Below are 16,837 nucleotides of genomic sequence, written 5' to 3'. Positions count from 1 at the left end.
ATCATATTTAAAGAATAAATATACAAATTTTTAATTATCAGACTAACATAAAGTCTATTTTGAATTATTTTTTTATATACTATGGTACTAATTCCTTTTCAAGTATTAATGTAGACAGCATAAATGCAGTTTTATCAATCTCACAATTATCTATTTCATTTTAATAAATTCAAATCTCAAAAAGTAGCGTTTTTTACAGTTTTAGATTCAATAAATAAATCAAGTTATCTGTAACTTATATTGTATTACTCTGATGAATATAAAATTGTAAAATATCTCATTTCAGGATATGCTTACAGTCAAACTCCCCATTACTCAATATTAACTTATTTCTCATTTAAAGTATTTGAATTCTTCCAGCAAGACATAAAAACCTTATATTAGTATTAATATTTTAGGAAAGATTAGAAGTATCAGCCACTGAATAAGAAACCCTTCCCATACAGGATCACTTGTAGCTGCTAACAACTAACCCATACCAAAGACATATAAGACTCCTTTCAAAGAGATAAGTTGTAGCTCTACTACATATTATTCGATTATGAACTACACCTACACGATATTAACATGAAAAAACAAATAATATACAAATTGTTAGGAAAATGCAAAAGAATGATCTTCGTGGAGTTACATTAGTAGGTAAACAACCTGATCAAGAAGATAGTGTCAAGGACCTTCCAGGCAGCAGACCTCAAAGCTTGTATTTAGTAAATAAATTGGACTAATTATTTGATATCATTTCTTTGAATTAATAAATGGATCTTCTAATAGATCTACTCCACTCATTCTGCCATAGTCTAGTGAGTGGTCTTGAATCTTCTTAGAATAAAGAAACAATCAGTTTATCTGCCTCAGCTGTTATCTCACCAAGTACCTCCACTTCCTGGCCCTTCATTAGCAGCCAAATCATCACAATTATATCAACTGGGACATTCTTTCCCAGTACACTCTCATAGGAGCATTTTTAAAATCACGAATTACAAGAAGATATACTGTTGATTAATTTCATTATCTCTTCCATATTATTGTACTTTTATTTCTTCCATCTAAATAACAAAATATATCTTCCTATTTATAGAATTCAATCTTTTATCATATCTGTTCAATTAATTCTTATTAGTTCGCTCTGTTCAAATTTATTGTGAATATTAATTAAAACCTATCAATATCAAAAAATAAAAACCAGAACAGTACAATGGCAACTTTAACGAGTTCTTAACTCAAGTAAACTTCGCGATAAAAAACAGAAGAAGATAAAAAAGAATACAAGTGTATGCAATGTAAAAAAAAATTGATAATAGAAATGGAATAGGCCAGCCACTAAGGTATGTCGTGCTAGATATACCTATCGTTACAAATTCTGTACAAAGAAATTTATTTCTGGAAAACAATTACGTAACCATTACTGTCCTAAGAGAAACTCTATGAACCATTTTATTTATAAATTTAAAAATCCTAGTTCACAAATGATATATACTTACAATACATTTAGTCAAAAATATATTGTAATTGTTCTAATAAGACATGAATTAGATATGCATATTAGTAAGCATAATAAATGAATAAGATATACTTGTGATATATGTAAAAAATTATGCAATTCAATGATTGAATACAGTAAGCATAAATTACTGCACAACTTGGATTATTATGGTAAGAGAATTATTTCTTCTATCATTCGTAAATGTATGATATGCTTACGATGTAATGCAGAAACCTAGGTATAACAGATTGGGCAACTACCATCTTCCACCGTAATTCCTTCATGATCTTCCTCTACTTGTGCAGTAGACTATGGTGGCCCAATTATGATTCATCATGGCGGGCAGAGGTCTAAGACTTCAAGTATATTTTACACAGCACTTTTCATATGTCTCACTACTAAAGCTATCATTTAGAATTAGTTTCTGATCTGACTTCACAGTCGTTTATTGCAGCATTTAAAAGATTTATATCACATAGGGATAACTTATTCCCACTCAAGTCTTTCCTGATAATCGTTCCAACTTATGTTCCGCCAAAAATATACTTCAATTTTTAAATTCAGAAAAACTAAAATCAGACATTCAAACGTTCAAGCTACACAAAGTAATACCTGGTCATTTATTCTTTCACCTTCACCCCATTTTGGTGGTTTATGGGAAAGCGCAATCAAAAGCGTTAAATGTCATATGCGTCGTGTAACTAGACAAACGATCCTTAATTTTGCGAAATTAAATACAGTTTTAACACAAATTGAAGCCTATCTCCAGGACACTTTCCATAGGATGTCCACTCACTTCTTCGCCTGAACCCAATTATCAAAGAATTAAAATGAATCGCTTGGGCCGTTGGAAATTACTCCAAAAATTTATACAACCTATTTGGAGACGATGGTCTAAGGACTATTTACATTATTTACAGCAACACAATAAATGGCGTTTTCTTTCCCGTAATCTTTGGGTTGGAGATTTAGTATTAGTTACCAATGAAAATTCTTCACCCACGCATTGGAAACATGGAATTATCACCCAGGTTTACCCGGGTTCTGACAACCTAGTAAGGGTTGTTGTTTTACATCAGTTAATGGTCCATTAAGAAAACCTGTGTATAAGTTATGCCTAGTACTAATCTCAAGCAATTGATTTAAATAATATTTGTTATTGATATAATTATTTTCATACTATTGTTGTTGTAATTTCGTTTGGTTATATTCTTATAATAAGTTTGTTAACATGCTTATAAACACTGTATTAACATTTATAATCCAATTTAGATGTTTGTATTAATTTATTTATGATTTTACATCTATATTATACTTTATACGATTATGTATTGATTTATATATAAAGGTGGAATACGACACCAGTAATAATTTATTGATCTTGAATAAAATTCCCTAGATTTATTTATTTTTTAATCTATTTTTTAAGATTTATGTGAATGCAATTTCAAACTATTATATATTGCAATATTCACTTGTATTAATATTTATTTAAGCTCTACGTATAATTATTTTTATTTGAAATACTAATTACTGATTATATTTATTATGAGCTTTTTAATTAATTTATTATAAATTTGTTCAGTACTATTAACATTATATCACAAATGAATGTAAATACCATTTCTACTAATTATAAAAATTAAAAACTTAATTATATTCATTTCATTATATTTATTGTATGTAATTTCTAATCATGTTATTGTCTGTAATAATTTCATTTACATAGTTAAACTAAAAAATCATCATATGATTTTTGGCAGACTGTTATATTAAAACTCAGGGTTATTTAAATATGGTTATTTAATTTTTAAATTAAGGTTTTTCACTTTTTTGTAACCCTATTTAAATCTCTCACACTTTTTTTGTTACTCCTTTTTAAATGAATTTTTAACTATGGTCTAACGCTCTTGTTACCCTAATGTAGAGTCTAGTATCAGCCATCAGAGACTCAACATGTATTAGGTCATGTATAATTAATCTATAAGAACATTACATATATGAAGCGTAAGTTTGAATACTATAAAAAAAATAATTTGAGATATAATAGAAACAAACACTTTTATTTATTTCAATGAACCAGCAAATAAAATAATACTTAGAATAATTTTAACCCAACCAAGGAATTAAATCAAGACGGAAAATTATTCGACAAGTCTAACATGAAGAACGGTATAGCTTGTCCAAGCCGAATTGGCACAGATATAATCAAAGGCGATGGTTGCCTCGCTAGCGCGGGGTTATAATGTGCTACTCGTGCAAGACAGTATATATATATATATATATATATATATATATATACATATATTATGTATATATTATATATACACATAATATATATACACACACACACGAGGGTTATTTTTTTTCAAGATCCGATCGGTCGCGAAATAAAAACCCGTGCAAAAATCGGATGAACCTTTGCGCATATGTGTTGCGCAGCGACTCTAGTATGGTCTTCAATCACGCCGCGTCACTTCATTTAGTTCTGAACACGCAGCTAGCACGTAAACATGTTTACAACAATAGCATCTCCTGCCAAGTGTGAAGTGCATGCGGTAATTCGATTTCTTCAGGCTGAGAGGTGTAATGCAGCTGAAATTCATCTTTCTGAAATTCTATTCATAAAATAGAGATAGGTAAATATAATTAATATATCAAACACAAAGGTATATTAATGTAGTAGATTTACTATATTAATATAATAGAAATAGGGATGAGGGCACTGTGATTTATATTTCAAACAAATAAAATTTTTGTGAAGCAAATAATAAGATAAGAATTATTTTATGCATTTGTAGACTTTTACTTTTTTCAAATTCTGATATTTCTGTTAGCTGTGATTCAGGATTTAGGCGTTTAACATGTGCAACAAATTGCAGAGTGATATTCATACTTCTGTAATTGATGCGAGCTTCCTTCCAATACTTGCACCATACTAAGTATTTTGTTAAGAACTCAACACTTCATTGTAATTTTTACATCAAATCATTATTAGTGTTATAATAATATATGCACTAAGTATGTATTTATATAGTTTACTGATTTTAGCCTCAGAATGAACCAACAATTTTCCTAAACTTTTATAAAGAATAATTTGTTGTTTTATTTTGCTTACACATAACATAAATTCAATAGAATTGGTTGTAAAATGAGGCAATCATATAGTTCTAGTAGCAGACCAATTTTACATGCGGCAAATGACAGACTGTAGGTTTTCCAAGGCTGTATTCCTCAGCATGACCTATTTTCATGCAGTAAGCTTATTCATTGCAGTAACCTTCTTGATAACTACGAAGGTTATTTTTTTTCAAGGTCCGATCGGTCGCGAAATAAAAACCCGCGCAAAAATCGGATGAACCTTTGCGCATATGTGTTGCGCAGCGTCTCTAATATGGTCTTCAATCACGCCGCGTCACTTCATTTAGTTCTGAACACGCAGCTAGCACGTAAACATGTTTACAACAATAGCATCTCCTGCCAAGTGTGAAGTGCATGCGGTAATTCGATTTCTTCAGGCTGAGGGGTGTAATGCAGCTGAAATTCATCGACGAATAAGTAATCTGTACGGTGAAACTTCAATGAGTGACAGAAAAGTGCGATAATGGTGGAGGAACTTTAAAGCAGGACGTACAGATGTTCATGATGCAGGCGGTCCGGCAAGGAAGCGAGTGTCAACAGATGATCTCGTTGAGCGAGTGGATGAGGCAATTCGACAAAATCGTCGGTTCACAATTTCTGTACTGAGTGATTCGTTTCCTGAAATTTCAAGGTCAGCTCTCTACACCATTGCGAATGAGAGACTTCAGCACCACAAACTGTGTGCGAGATGGGTTCCCAAGATGCTGTCCGACCATCACAAAACAATGAGAATGGACGCCTCCCTAACGTTTCTCCAGGGCTACCACAATGAAGGAGAAGATTTTTTTAACAAAATTGTCACAGGAGACGAAACATGGGTCCATTTCGAAACTGAAGAAACAAAAGAACAATCCAAACATTGGATGCATTCTCATTCTCCCAGTAAACCAAATAAGTTCAAGCGAATCTTCTCCAACAGAAAGTGTATGGCTACTGTGTTCTGCGACCGGAATGGAGTTCTCTTGGTGTTATTCATGGAACGTGGCACGACCATCACTGCAGCTCATACTACGTGACTCTTCAACGTCTACGAAGGGCAATTCAGAATAAGCGGAGAGGAATGTTGTCATCAGGCATTGTCTTTCTCCATGACAATGCTCGGCCGCACACTGCAGCTGTAACATAGAAGCTCCTGCAGCGTTTTCGTTGGGAAGTGTTTGATCACCCACCATACAGCCCGGACTTGGCTCCATCCGATTTTCACCTCTTTGCTCACATGAAACGCGCGCTAGGAAGACAACATTTTGGCATAGACATCGAGCTGCAGACCAGCGTAGAAACATGGCTGAAAACACAGGCGGCTCCGTTCTATGACGAGGGTATTGGAAAGTTGGTACACCGCTACGATAAATGTCTAAATCAGAGTGGCGACTATGTAGAAAAATAGCGTAACTATGTAAGTACTTGTTACAAATAAAACATTTTTTATTTTCACTGTGGTTTTAATTTCGTGACGGATCGAACCTTGAAAAAAAATAACCCTCGTATATATATGTAGTATAGTATCTTTACTTCCCCTTTTACGAAGTAAAAAAGGAAGTATTGTGATCGCGAAACATTTCGGTTTTTTAAATTTCAACGGAATTCCTGAATCTATTTTGACTAGTTTCGGCGTGACGTAAGTACTACAAACAAACGTGCTCACATTTACTTTGCTCAAACACCTCGTAAATAATTCAATTATAATAAAAAAATGAAAAAAAAAAGATTAGTGAAATAAAATTTGATGTATTTTTAAAAATGTGTAAATGTAATTTAATAGGCATTACATATGTGTATATGTAATCGATTTGGTGAAAAACCTGATTATTTAATATTAATTGAAAATTATAATTTAGAATGTGAATTGTATTATTTTTAATTTTCTAGTTTAATTTCTGTTTAATTTTATCATCATTAAAGTTAACTACAGTGACTGAAAAATAGACCCTCACAAGAACAGCATTTACACTGAGGCATACATGCCCGATCTTTAATAAACTGCAAAAAATTCTCATCTTATAGATCAATACTCCTCTGATATAGTCGGACAGTATTCTCCTTAAGTCGGAGTCGATCATCATTTCGTTTATTTATTTTTAGTTGCAACATTTAATCGCTCTTTGGTTTGATATAATTCTTTTGATCTTAATTTGTGTACACGTTCTCTAGTTTTCAAATTTTCTCTTTTTATATTCATCATCCTCTCTTAAACTTTTTATTCTTTCCTTGGTCTTAACGTTTTCTTCTCTTTATATGTATCATCTCTTAATTTTTTTATTCTTCCTTGTTCTTAGCATTTTCTTCCCCTTATTCATCTTATTGTCGTTTTTTGAGATATATTTCTTTATGTTATCTTTCTTTTTCCTGTAGGATAGTTTCTTTTTCTTTTTTGATTATTCACCAAATAATTCAATAATAAAAAATGGATATTTTACACCGTTAGGTAGAAATTAACATTTGTAACTAGTATACAAGAGTTCACTAAACGGAACAGTTTAATTATTATTAATTTTTATTTACACGACACACCAAAAATCTGAAACTTTTGTTAATCAGCAACTCATGAAGAATACGAATAATACTGATCTAGTAATACGAGTAATAAAGGGACTTTTACTCTATCCTAATATTTCATGCAAGATTGTTGAATTAATAATTCTATAAATATCTGTTGTTAATAAAAACTAATATTTCAGGAATCGTGTAACTGTACACTTCACAAAAGAACTGGAGGATCGTATCTCAGTTTCAAATGAAATAAGTTTAAATGAAGTGCAGAAAAAAGTGTATATGTAATTTAAAAGGCCTACAAGGAAGTCATATGGTGGCCACATCAGATTTTTTATTTAAATATTTAATACATTTTTTTAAAAATATTTTTTATACTAATGTTTATTCCAATCAATAAACAAATGCACATCATACATTTTTTAATTATTTTTGGGCTTATATTTTTATAAAAAAATAATAAATTATAACCGAACAAAAGACATAAATATTTAACTAACTTATTTTAAATACTAACTTATCTTTTTTTATTTAAAAAAAAATAAATAAATATAATTATTACCTAGAAATGGAGGTATTTCTTGTTTTTTTTTTTGAGTTTTTATAGTTGTTTTTACTAGCTCGACAATCCCTTTTTCAGTACAACTTTTACACTTTACGTTATAATATATTTCGCTATGAATTTTGTAATTAGCACTAGCATAATCATTGAGCAAGAGATTCGGTGGAGTGGGAACGTGCTTATTGTGTCCTGTCTTTTTTTTTGTGGTTTTGTTGGTCTTTTCATCGGACTGTACGTTGGGAACTGGTATAAATTCTCTGGAACTGTTAACGGACTCACCTTTTTGTTGAAGTCTTTAGTGACTCGACCTTATTGTCTCTGGCTATAAGGTCTACAGTTTACTGTTTGCCATAAGTAAAACAGTTGCCATAAAACAGTTTACTGTTTACGTTTTACCTGCGGCCCATGACCTAGTCTGAAGGGCTGCAGTGGACAGTGCGGTGGATTTTCTCCTCCTTACTGAGCCCAATAGACGGGTCGTATCAGCAGAGGGATGGTTTATCAACGATAACTGGGATGCCGCAATATGCGATGTCTCTGGCAACTTCGCTATACACAGTGTGACCAGGGGGGGCAGGCTTCGTCACCGTGGAGCTGCTGGAGTATAGTCTGATTTCTACTTACGCCTCTGTTTCGGTTCCGCCTGGCAGCTGATGAGCTGTGCGTCTGCGGGGAGGTTCAGTCAAATGAACACCTGATGTTTGACTGCCTTGCTCTTCGGGGGACAGAGACCGGGCCACACTGGAACTTAGAGGTCACGGGGAAAATTGGCCACTCACAAGCGGCGAGTTAATGTGGTGAGAGGCGCATTGTCGGATCGTGTGGGAGTTCCTTGATGCGGTTGCTATGTTCAACCGACATCAGTAGTTTACTTAAGGGAAAGACTCCTAACACACTCCTGTGGGAAGCTAACCTTGAGATATATGGCTGACCACCAGCCAATTAGGGCTCCAAGTGCTTTAATATGGTGAACAGGTACTTTCTGGCACCAGCGACCTAGGCGTTGCAGCGAATTGCTGTCTTGACAAAGTAAATTTTAATTTATGGATATCATATATATTTTTAGTTGTTGATGGAGTGGGCCAATCCATTTTAGTAAATATATGACAAGTGAGCGGTTGGGACACGTAAGCCGGTGGTGTATGGCACCGCGCTTAGTCCGCTCACGCTATTAGGCAAGTTCTAGGAGCTACTTAGGACACCGGTTGCTAAACTGTTTCAAGGCTCAGCAGCCGTTTGAGGCACAGACATTCGGTCTTATGCTTTAAGGCGACCAAATGGGGTGGTGGCGAAAGAAATGCCAAGCAAACCAAATCTACTTACGCCTCCCCTAACTGCGAGAACGTGGACTGCAACGAGATCCTTACTAAGGTCGAGAGCTATATAAGGAACTACAGAAGGCCAGCTTTGCTGACAGGAGACCTCAATGCGAAATGTACCGAATTAGATAGCAACATATTAACCAAGAGGGGTTACAATTTGGCTTCTGCTCTGGGGGCTACAAATATGGTTGTCTTAAACACTCCAAGAGTCCCTACTTTTGTAGGAAGAGGCAGTGGCTCTGTCATCGATATTATTGCGACCACAAAAATACGCTGCACGCGTTCTGCACTGGAGAGTCGTAGAAGACAAGTTCCTTTCTGACAATCGTGTTATCATGTTTAGTGTGCAACGAGAAATGCCTGTTGGTCCCGCCGAGAGTCTCTATGGAAGTTCTCGGTCATGCAGACGGAGAGAGTCGTTGGTTCAGCCGCTGCGGAACTCGTCCCATACCAGGACATAATCCCAGACATGTTTATGAGTGCACATTGTGAAGCCTGCGAACAAGCTAGACCGCATAGGGAAAGAGCAAAGCAGAGCGTCTACTGCTAATCGATATGTATAGCCAAATCTAAAGACGGTGGCAATACACACAAGATGTTTTAGCGAGCCGGGGGCCGTCAAGAATACAGAGTTGACTAACTGGAGGCTCGCCTTCCAGATTGCGACCAAAATGTTTGGTAGGACCCTCCCCTGGTTGATCAGCGGACAGGCCCTTAGAGCGGCGCTAGAACTACCTCCGTGTAGGGAGGACTGGAAGAGAATCGATTGTTCCCACGACAACAGACTGACAATTGGAGAACTTAACTGGGCAGTCAAAAGAATCAGCGTCAGAAAGAGTCCGGAACCTGACGCGGTCCCAGCCGCGATCATCAAGGACTTTGTGGAGGCACAATTTTGGTTAGTGTTCGACGCAATGAACTGGGCACTTTGGAGGTGTTGTTTTTCGAAGTGCTTAAAACGGGCTCGACTGGTGTTTGTCCCCAAACCTGATTCTGACGGCAGAGACTGCGCCAAATACAGACTGATATGCCTGATCAGCATCATGGGGAAATTGTTTAACGGCTGTGGGTTGAACGAATTCGTGTAGAGATGGAAGCGACAGGTGGTTTCTCCCCCGAACAATTTAGACTTGTTCGGGGGAGATTGACCACAGATGCAGTAATGTGGATCCTGGACTGGGCTACGGACCGTGCAGCAGGTTCATGGCGGGTGAGAAGGATCCCTTTGATCCTCCTCCTCGACGTCAAGGGGACCTTCAATAGCTTACCTTGGTCGGCCCTAATTATTGATGACCTGAGGGCTCACGGGATTACTGATTATCTGAATGTGACAATCAGATTACCTGCACGATAGGCATTTGGTCCTCAACACAGAGGAAAGCCAAGAAATACTGGAGATGTTCAGAGGGGTTCCACTGGAATCTGTTTTGGGCCCGCTCCTGTGGAACCTCTCATTTGAGAGCCTCCTGCGGCAGGAGCAACATGGTGATGCCCAAATAGTAGCATACGCCGATGATTTGTCGATTCTTGCCTGTGGGAAAACGGTAGAAGAGGTACAAGAAACGGCTAACTGCGCGGTCGAGCGGATCAGTGGTTGGTTAGCGGCAAGGGGCATGGGACTCGCTCCCAATAAAACTGTCACCATGGCCATGGTAGGAAAAAGATATATTAGAGAAGTCATTTCGGTTGACGGTGTTCTGAATTCACAGGTTGGTTCTACGTTCAGACGTAGAACTGTGGGTCAGAAAGAGATCTGGTGAGATGTACTACTACCTCGCCCAGTTCCTTTCAGGCCACAGTGAGTTTGCATCGTACCTCTTTAGGTTTCACAGAAAGGAGTTCCCGGAGTGTCAGTGCTGTGGTGCGGAAGACATTCCATACGTTTTATTAGTATAACAGATAGGCTCAATTAAGGCGACGCTTCAACCTGGAGGATTTGACCACAGACAACAGCACTGAGTACATGCTAAAACGTCACGATGAATTGGAGTCAGTAAGAAAGTTCGTCAGCGATATTACAAAAACAAAGAAGACAGATGCCAGACTTCGAAAAGATGACTAGTCCAAATGCGAGTGAGGTCCGCGCTGGAATGTCAGACTAGCGGTGAGAAAGCCTTCAGCTGAGGTGAAGACTTCGACCGGACAGCGTGGAGTTGAAGGACAGCTCTCTGCTGAGTTGTCGCGGGTCTGTACTTATGTATATGAGCGGCAATGATGAAGCACAGGGACTTTTGATCCTTTCGCGCTCGAAGGCACCTTCCGTGGCTGAGTAATACTTAATTGCGGGCCCGGCCCCGGGAGGGGAGTGGGTAAGGTGATCAGGTTTAGTCGGTAGGACGCAGACATACATACGTCATAAATAACATCTTGCGGAACCTGTTGCGAGTCCGACACTGCCCCCAACCCTTCCTAGGGGCGTATGTAAATGGTATTCTACCACCTCACCTAAAAAAAAGCACTAGCAAAATACAAATAACTAAAGCAAAAAATTACAACGTTGCCGAATATAAAGCACTTCACTCCCTACTGCTTGTTTTCGTTGTCTTCTGATGATTATGATGAACTCACGCTTCCCAAATTGAAGATTAGTTCAATTTTTTGTACTAGAGGTCCTTGCAGCTTGCGATACTCATCTTTGTTTTTTTAAGACCTTCGCAACATTTTATCCAGTTCTCGACTGAGAGTTCCGCGAACATTTTATGACAAAATTTCATTGTTGCAGCTGTCGTAATTGATTTGGTTTGCTTGGCATTTCTCCCACCACCTCCCCATTCGGTCGCCCTAAAGCATAAGACCGAATTTCTGTGCCACAAACGGCTACTGGGCCTCGAAACTGTTTAGCAACAAGTGTCCTAACTAGCTCCTAGAGCTAACCTAAGAGCGTGGTATCATTCACCACTCGCTTGTGTGTCCCAATGGCCACTTGTCATATATCAATAAAATGGGTAGGCACACCCCGTCAACCACTAAAACATATTTGACTATCAATAATTAAATTTATCTCGTCAAAGGCAGCAATTCGCTGCCACGCCTAGGCCGCTAAATGCTAGCAAGTACCTGTCCACCATTAAAGAGCTTGGAGCCTTAATCTAGCTGGTAGCCAGCCATATCTCTCGGTTACCTTCCTACAGCAGCGCGGTAGGAGTCTTTTTCCTTACAAACTACTGATGTCGGTTGAACAAAGTAACCGCATCAAGGAACTCCCACACGGTCCGACAATGCAGCTCTCATCACATTGACTCGCCGCTTGTGAGTAGCCCCGAACTTTCACCACTGAATCGATTCGGAGAGCCTTTTCCAACACGGTGGTAACCTCGTAGGAGTTTGTTTTAAAAACAACAGTGCATACAATTAAGGCTCTACGCTGGGCACTCCTTAAATTTTGAGTAAGTGCTCGATTTCTTTCCAACCTATGGGTCCAAACGGATGCCGCGTAAGAGGTCATACTTTCGAAGACACTCGGTACACCATGTACAAATGACGGCCCGACAGCCCGTAATCCTCCTAAGCTTGTGATCACAGAGACGGCGTCCGCCGTTACTTGTCTAATGTGGTTGCTAAACAGCAACTTCTCATCAACAAAAACCTAGGTACTTATGAACTCGAGCTCGGCTGATTACACAACCTTTATACATAATACGGGGGTTACGACTGTATTATTAAAAGCTATCGTAAATTGTACATTTTTGGCTACGATGCGATTACCCGTGCCAATATCAGGATGATGTGGGGGTATGCATAAAAAGGGAACTTGTCTTCCTCCAATATCTAACATGTTTTCAGATGATCTTTATTTTTTTAATTCTCTGATACAACTGAAATTCCGTCAAATTTTCATGGCATGGTAAGCTATTAGTCCGCAGCCAGTCAATCATTGATTTTTTTGTTGATGCTGAATTTGGTGCTCGGCTTTCTTCAGCATTGTGATCAGAAACATTATCTAGCACTTACAAACATTAACGACACTTACTGGCAAGTTAGGTATTAATTTTTCTCTCATCCACTTTAAAAACATGTTGCAGTTCACCTGAGGAAGATTTGGCTTTCCATACTGTCAAGCAGTTGGGTAGGAATCCCAATCCATCACCAGCGTGGATAATTATTATCCTTTTGAATTTGGCACAGTAAAACACTCAGACGCATTTGAAGGTTGCCTACAGAAATGTTGGCAATGAGAATTTAAAATATGTCTCATCGACGTAGACGATTAGTTGGTATTCCTTCAACTCGATATTCTTCAACTTTATTACACAAACCGTCTGTACTAAATATCATGTTTTTCAATAAGAATTACCCTGTTATTTCTGATTCTCATTCATTTGAAGTCCATGCTTAACAAAAGTGTCCGCAAGCTACTCTTTTTCCATTAAATACCCAATCACTTTTTAGTTTTGTGATAAGTTTCCTTAAAGCCAAGCAGCCCTCGGTTAAGTAAAATTTTAACACTTTACGTCATATAGCATTCCGATCAGAACTGTCCCGAGTTTGTCACTTCCTTTTTGTGCTTTACTCCTTTGCGAGGAGAACTGAATTTTTACGAAGCGATTTCACCAGCAGTTCGATAAACTGTTATTTTGAGACTCCTGTGGCACACGCAACACGTTCTACAACTTTTTTGGGGGTCACTAACAAACATTCCAACTACAGCTTCTCCTATCACGTAATTAAAAACGTTGTGTATAATTTTTTCCGTTGGCGGTGATTTCCACTTAAATTAAACATTATATTCAAAATAATAAAATCAATTCACTACCATAAGAATAGAGCCGAAACAAATTTACTAACTGAACGCCAATAAATTACGTTTAAAATTTCACTTAAGACTTCCAACTACTTTCAAGAACTGAAACTCAAAGAACGCTATAATCGGACAATAACCTTACTCTTCGGACACATATAATTAACTGAACAAGTTTAATACACGAGACCTGAGTCTTAACATAACTGCCCGCCAAAAATCATATTATTCACGGCTTTGTTTGTAATAATTTAATTTATAATATAAAATACACATGTATAATATGCAACTGCAAATACGATATAAATTAGAACGGAATCATTTACAAAATAAGTTAGTCTCTGAATGAATCAGGAACGGTTTGCATACATAGAGATTTAAAGTTTCATTTGAATGTTTAGAATGACACAACGTTCGGTTATTATTTACATAAACCTGAATAAAGAAATTTTTCTCATGTAAGACTCATTGCCTAGGCTAGCGTACGGTTGTTCACCACTCCCAGAACAAACAGCGAAGCATAAACAGTAGATATCAGTCTTGTGCTTGTTTGGCTTGGATATTATTACAGTTATAAAACTATAAATAAATATACTTTGTAAAAAATGATAAATCCGTTTACCAACAAATACTTGTACAAATTTACATCCTAGCGCTTTCGGAGAATTATTTCCAAATTCAGGGACGTATAGTAACTAATTACACATATCGTAAAAACTTCACATATTAAATTAGTCGATAAATAAAAAAAATACTTTTTCTAAATATAACAATTGATCGTCAATTGTTAAAATAAAGACATACGTTATGCGTCTTATCAGTGTGGTAGTCACAATTTTTACTACATTACGTATGACTTGATTTTAATAATTGACGATCAATTGTTAAATTTATACTAATAGTCTTTTATTTACCTAACTCACTTAATATGTGAAGCGTTTTTATTATATGTATTATTAGTTACACGTCCCTGAAGGTGGAAATAATTCTCCGAAAGCGCTAGGATGTAATTTTATACAAATATTTATTGGTAAGTGTTTTTATAATTTATATTTTTTTATATAATATATTTACCAACAGGCCATGTTAAATAAAATTAATCTAAAATATAATTTGGCTTAAACAGTAAGCAGTAATAGCCGATTAGTTTCTGATTAATCAGTAATCACTAACAGCCGATTAGTCTGCATAATATTTCGTAACATCTATTTCAGTATTTAATGAAGAAATAAATTATTAATTTATTATAAATATATAAAATCTGGATTAAATACGTAACTGATAAATATAAGACGTGAATTGTTTATCGATTAGAATAAACAATAGTAGTACGGTATACATACTCTCTGTAATCGAATAGTGTTATAACCCGTGCTCGTTAAGGAGCAAGATACACAGCTATGCTGCTCATCAGATACGTGCAATGCGGCTTGAACAAGCTATAACATCTTATACTCAATTTATCATGGCAAGAGGACGTAAAGTTTTCAACTAGTGTACAACAGAACTACATGAAAAATTTGCTAATTTTTAGGCTCTAGGAATCAAGAATGAAAAACTGAATTAAATTATTGATAACAATGGATTTACTGATGTCTGTATACTGCTCAATACAAAAATCAAAATCTAATTTAGATGAAGTAATTTTAATTATACATTACATTAAACGTAATTCATCATAATTACATAAATCATCATAATTCTTATCCCATGTTGAACACTTGTTAATAGTACCCAGTCAAATTTACAACTACATTTTCATTTATCAAACTGATAGATTAGTTTAAGTAATAGTTTTAACTATTTATTCTGAAATTCAATAAAACGTCTTATTTACTTAATATCAGTATACTTGTGTATTCATGGACTGAGTAAATATCTGACATTCTGTAGCGATTGAATGCAAACGTTTATTGCCCGAATAGTTAGGTAAAATAATAAAAAAAACTGTGCATTAAAAAAATAGTTACATATGTAATTTATAAACATTTTAGAACAACTAAATTATTATTACAGGTTAAGAACACAAAAAAAACTCACTCAATGTTCATTATCCCTGAAATTTACGGTAAAAAATGTAATCATTATTTTAATTAGAAAATCATTACAGCAAGTTGTCAACAACTTTTGCAACAAAATCGCTGGAAATCAACAACTTTGTAAAAATTAGAAATCAGCTGTCTGATAACATCAAATTAATTACGTCGTAAATATTATCGTTGAATACTTAAAAAGGAAGGTAAACGCAGTTTGTTTTTACAACTGCAGTTACGGTTTACTATAAAATTGGTGCTGAACAACAAACCAAACATAACCTCACAATATGTTTCCCCAGTTGATTTCATAATTTAACAATAACTACGAGGATAAAGGCAAAAAAAATTTAATTTAATAGTAACAATAGTTTATGAATAAGGGAATAAAGGAGGATAAAAATTGGAATAAACAGATGCAAAGAAATATTTAACATAACCTAAAAATTTATTAACGTAATTATTGTATGGAAGAAATGAATCTTAATTTCATTCACAAACACTATTTAACGATATGAGATCTATAATAAAGTTTTAATAAATACTCTCAAAGACTGGTAATAATATGAACCTACCATTTGTCACTAGTTTTCATAACACTAGACACACGCAGCCGCAAAGAAAATGTACAACAAACTAAATAATGCAGAAACAGTGATACCTTCGTTGTTATAACAATTGCATGGGTCGTTTTAAACTATTAATTTAATTTTACGAAGTGAGAAAAAAGATTACACACGCTCACGTTTAACAAGATTCTTTTTTTTGTGGTTTCTTTTGTAGGTAACTGCTTACCTACGTTCATCAATTATTTTATCTTAATATAAGATTCTGTACGTTCGAGCTCAGCAATTGGACTTGCAACGTTTTTATTCTTATCCAAAAATTCAAATATTACCTTTCGGCAGTTAATTTACAGAAGTAAACATTTTGAAACGTAAATACAGCAAAGATATTAATGTTGGAATAGAGTAAATTATTTTTTGAAATTTTTTAATCTAGGGTATGTTTCCAGTTGTTTTAATTTTTTTCAATATTCTTTTGAAAATTACAGAATATTAATAAGCA

The 16,837-nt window shown here is 35.5% G+C and overlaps 1 protein-coding gene across 5 annotated transcripts in view; it reads right to left on the bottom strand.

Annotated features, from left to right (window-relative positions):
• LOC142328306 (mitochondrial protein C2orf69 homolog) overlaps positions 1 to 16,621 on the bottom strand; it is a 77,265-nt gene extending 60,644 nt beyond the window's left edge. For 2 of the 5 annotated variants that reach the window (XM_075372016.1, XM_075372031.1), the window contains exon 1: positions 16,345 to 16,620. The gene's annotated coding sequence lies outside the window, so the exon portion shown is untranslated. Of the gene's footprint in view, positions 1 to 16,344 lie in introns of all 5 variants that reach the window. The other 3 variants (XM_075372050.1, XM_075372056.1, XM_075372063.1) reach the window with 2 other exon arrangements.
• Positions 16,622 to 16,837: the final 216 nt, after the last annotated feature.

Source organism: Lycorma delicatula, chromosome 1 (assembly GCF_047948215.1).
Source record: "Lycorma delicatula isolate Av1 chromosome 1, ASM4794821v1, whole genome shotgun sequence".
NCBI classification, from domain to species: Eukaryota; Metazoa; Arthropoda; class Insecta; order Hemiptera; family Fulgoridae; genus Lycorma; species Lycorma delicatula.
This window is presented reverse-complemented; position numbering and strand designations above follow the sequence as displayed.